Below are 4,887 nucleotides of genomic sequence, written 5' to 3' on the forward strand. Positions count from 1 at the left end.
GTGTCAGCGTCTTGTGTGTCAGTTTCTTGTCCGTCGTCTGTGCGGTGCACCACAGCAATATGAGCCCCCCCCCCCAAATACCCCAATTAGCCGCCCTTACTAAAGGAGAAGAAAAGAAATAATGTTCTCGCATACTTACTAACTGAAGGGTATGTTATTCATTAATCCCCACCAAGTACCCCAATTAGCCGCCCTTACTAAAGGAGAAGAAAAGAAATAATGTTCTCGCATACTTACTAACTGAAGGGTATGTTATTCATTAATTCCCACCAAGTACCCCAATTAGCCGCCCTTACTAAAGGAGAAGAAAAGAAATAATGTTCTCGCATACTTACTAACTGAAGGGTATGTTATTCATTAATCCCCACCAAGTACCCCAATTAGCCGCCCTTACTAAAGGAGAAGAAAAGAAATAATGTTCTCGCATACTTACTAACTGAAGGGTATGTTATTCATTAATCCCCACCAAGTACCCCAATTAGCCGCCCTTACTAAAGGAGAAGAAAAGAAATAATGTTCTCGCATACTTACTAACTGAAGGGTATGTTATTCATTAATCCCCACCAAGTACCCCAATTAGCCGCCCTTACTAAAGGAGAAGAAAAGAAATAATGTTCTCGCATACTTACTAACTGAAGGGTATGTTATTCATTAATCCCCACCAAGTACCCCAATTAGCCGCCCTTACTAAAGGAGAAGAAAAGAAATAATGTTCTCGCATACTTACTAACTGAAGGGTATGTTATTCATTAATCCCCACCAAGTACCCCAATTAGCCGCCCTTACTAAAGGAGAATAAAAGAAATAATGTTCTCGCATACTTACTAACTGAAGGGTATGTTATTCATTAATCCCCACCAAGTACCCCAATTAGCCGCCCTTACTAAAGGAGAAGAAAAGAAATAATGTTCTCGCATACTTACTAACTGAAGGGTATGTTATTCATTAATCCCCACCAAGTACCCCAATTAGCCGCCCTTACTAAAGGAGAAGAAAAGAAATAATGTTCTCGCATACTTACTAACTGAAGGGTATGTTATTCATTAATCCCCACCAAGTACCCCAATTAGCCGCCCTTACTAAAGGAGAAGAAAAGAAATAATGTTTTCGCATACTTACTAACTGAAGGGTATGTTATTCATTAATCCCCACCAAGTACCCCAATTAGCCGCCCTTACTAAAGGAGAAGAAAAGAAATAATGTTCTCGCATACTTACTAACTGAAGGGTATGTTATTCATTAATCCCCACCAAGTACCCCAATTAGCCGCCCTTACTAAAGGAGAAGAAAAGAAATAATGTTCTCGCATACTTACTAACTGAAGGGTATGTTATTCATTAATCCCCACCAAGTACCCCAATTAGCCGCCCTTACTAAAGGAGAAGAAAAGAAATAATGTTCTCGCATACTTACTAACTGAAGGGTATGTTATTCATTAATTCCCACCAAGTACCCCAATTAGCCGCCCTTACTAAAGGAGAAGAAAAGAAATAATGTTCTCGCATACTTACTAACTGAAGGGTATGTTATTCATTAATCCCCACCAAGTACCCCAATTAGCCGCCCTTACTAAAGGAGAAGAAAAGAAATAATGTTCTCGCATACTTACTAACTGAAGGGTATGTTATTCATTAATCCCCACCAAGTACCCCAATTAGCCGCCCTTACTAAAGGAGAAGAAAAGAAATAATGTTCTCGCATACTTACTAACTGAAGGGTATGTTATTCATTAATCCCCACCAAGTACCCCAATTAGCCGCCCTTACTAAAGGAGAAGAAAAGAAATAATGTTCTCGCATACTTACTAACTGAAGGGTATGTTATTCATTAATCCCAACCAAGTACCCCAATTAGCCGCCCTTAGTAAAGGAGAAGAAAAGAAATAATGTTCTCGCATACTTACTAACTGAAGGGTATGTTATTCATTAATCCCCACCAAGTACCCCAACTAGCCGCCCTTACTAAAGGAGAAGAAAAGAAATAATGTTCTCGCATACTTACTAACTGAAGGGTATGTTATTCATTAATCCCCACCAAGTACCCCAATTAGCTGCCCTTACTAAAGGAGGAGAAAAGAAATAATGTTCTCGCATACTTACTAACTGAAGGGTATGTTATTCATTAATCCCCACCAAGTACCCCAATTAGCCGCCCTTACTAAAGGAGAAGAAAAGAAATAATGTTCTCGCATACTTACTAACTGAAGGGTATGTTATTCATTAATCCCCACCAAGTACCCCAATTAGCCGCCCTTACTAAAGGAGAAGAAAAGAAATAATGTTTTCGCATACTTACTAACTGAAGGGTATGTTATTCATTAATCCCCACCAAGTACCCCAATTAGCCGCCCTTACTAAAGGAGAAGAAAAGAAATAATGTTCTCTCATACTTACTAACTGAAGGGTATGTTATTCATTAATCCCCACCAAGTACCCCAATTAGCCGCCCTTACTAAAGGAGAAGAAAAGAAATAATGTTCTCGCATACTTACTAACTGAAGGGTATGTTATTCATTTATCCCCACCAAGTACCCCAATTAGCCGCCCTTACTAAAAGAGAAGAAAAGAAATAATGTTCTCGCATACTTACTAACTGAAGGGTATGTTATTCATTAATCCCCACCAAGTACCCCAATTAGCCGCCCTTACTAAAGGAGAAGAAAAGAAATAATGTTTTCGCATACTTACTAACTGAAGGGTATGTTATTCATTATTAGCAGCCATGTATATAGCGCGCTCAGAAATAGGCATTTACAAAGCCTATTTCTGTGGATGACGGTAGCAGTACAAAAACTGCCTGCTTAAACGCACACAACATTCGTAGAGGTGAGATAAAATTGGCTTTTACGTGACACTAAATTAACGTGACACGTGAGCCCAACGTGGGGTCTACTCTTGGAACACTGGACGACTGTTCGTTCGTGGTAAGGGACGTTCTTTGTCCGGACATGACAAGTGCTAGGCGTGAATTTTGATCACTAGGCCCTACGGCATGCATTCTTAAGTGCGAAGTGACTTCCGCTGCAGCGTGTTTGAACTTTTCGACATGTTCAGCGCTTTTTTTTGTACCATTTGGAGAACCTCCTTCAGTTTTAGGACAACGTGCACGGTCCACTTCGAGGGAGTGCAAGGCCTAGTGCCCGCGGAGTTGCCGGCCTGAGTGAGTACGGAAGCCCTGTGGGTGGTCCCTATTTTCTTGTACATATTTTCTCTTCTGTCTGTTTTGCAACTCCTGGAGTCGCGGGCTCTGGGAGCCGAGTGGGCTGGACCACGAGCGCCATAGCGAGCTTGCTGGTATTGCAGCTCGGCACCGGGCATTCCGACACCGTCCGGGCCGGTGGGCGCCAAACGCAAATCTGCTTCGTGCGGGGTGGGACCATCCCACCGACCCGATGTCTCCTTGCGGCTGTGTGCGCGTAACCCTTTTCCGGTTGTTGTTTCTTTTTTTTTTGAAAGCGGTCTTCGTCGTAATGGCTGTTAGGCCTAAGGCTTTCGTAGCTGCCTGCACCACGCCAGAAGAAATGACCGCGAGGACCGTGGTTATAGTGAACTAGAATACTTTCTAGTGGCACGAACGGAAGGGAAATGGGCGCCTCGGGCCACGGCCGGTCTCGAGGGAGAGAGCGCTTCTCTTCTCTCTCCCTCGAGACCGGCCGTGCTCGGGCACGCTGGACGCCTCTGACAGCCGCTAGTGGCGCTGCAGTTACGTTTACTAGGAAAAGCAGAGAAGTGACATAATGTTCGTAATCTAGGAACAAAAATTTAAGAAATAGAATGATGGTTTAGTTAACCAATCTAAATCAATAATTAAGATATATGGAGAAAAATGAGCATGATAGCTACTGCTACCACCCCGTTTCAAAGTGGACGCTCCTATATTCCATCCATCCATCCATCCATCCATCCTAGGACCGCGCGTGCGTCCGCAAAGGGAAGTCGAGGCTTTTCGCTCCGTGCAACCTACACATAGTTGCGATTTCGCCCTCGAAATTTCAGTTCTGCCTTCCATCAAAGCAACTAAGGCATCTCAGCTCTTCAAAAGCGCCATGTGCAGTTAGAAACCGCCAGGAGTAAGACCAACTTACACTGTTTTGCTCCGAGATGCTGAAGTGCGGCTATCCGGGTGCTCCCTCATCTTTGTTTGCTGCGCCCAAGGGACGACAAACTTCGCAGAAAGTGGGAACGAAGCTTGTGAAGGCAGGAGAGGCCTCTGAAATAAACATCGGCAGTGTGTGAGCTGCTGCGTGACTACGCGCATATATGATCAACGGCAGAAGTGCGGATATACCGCGTGAAAAGCTGTCACTGGCACCTTGTCGGGTTGTCCGGCATATCTTACCGTCAAACCCGTGAAGCCAAGGCTGGATGTGATCAATATAGGTGCTGCAGAGAGTTGTGCTCAGGGCAGATTCTTGCTATTCAGCATGTGGCCCCAAATGATAGGCGACATATTTTATACCGCGTGTCCAAGCTAACTTCAACCAAGGGTTAAAAATAAACAATTTGAGATAGGCCAGAGAAACCATTTGCTGCCAGCCATCTGGCGCACCAGGTCTGAAGGAGAAGAATTAGCTTTACTGTTTGCGTGATACAGGCTACTCTCGAACGCTACCACTGACTCAATAAAGAAGACAGCTAGGTTAAATTAAACCCAATTCTGCGTAGTCATGGTATATCCTTCGATCTCTAGGTACAGGCAATTTTTCATTTTGCAATTCTAATTTACTAAGTATTGCTTTCAAATAAATGTGATTTGCAAAGTTGGAGAGGACCTCCTGAAACCCCCATTCCATTTATTTCTGGTTTAAAAAAAAAAACCTCACGTGCATCGTTTTTTTCTACCTCTATAAAATGCACCCGAAATAAAAAAAAAATATCACGTGACTGA

Source organism: Amblyomma maculatum, chromosome 10 (assembly GCF_055883805.1).
Source record: "Amblyomma maculatum isolate TAMU_Amacu chromosome 10, ASM5588380v1, whole genome shotgun sequence".
Classification (NCBI taxonomy): domain Eukaryota; kingdom Metazoa; phylum Arthropoda; class Arachnida; order Ixodida; family Ixodidae; genus Amblyomma; species Amblyomma maculatum.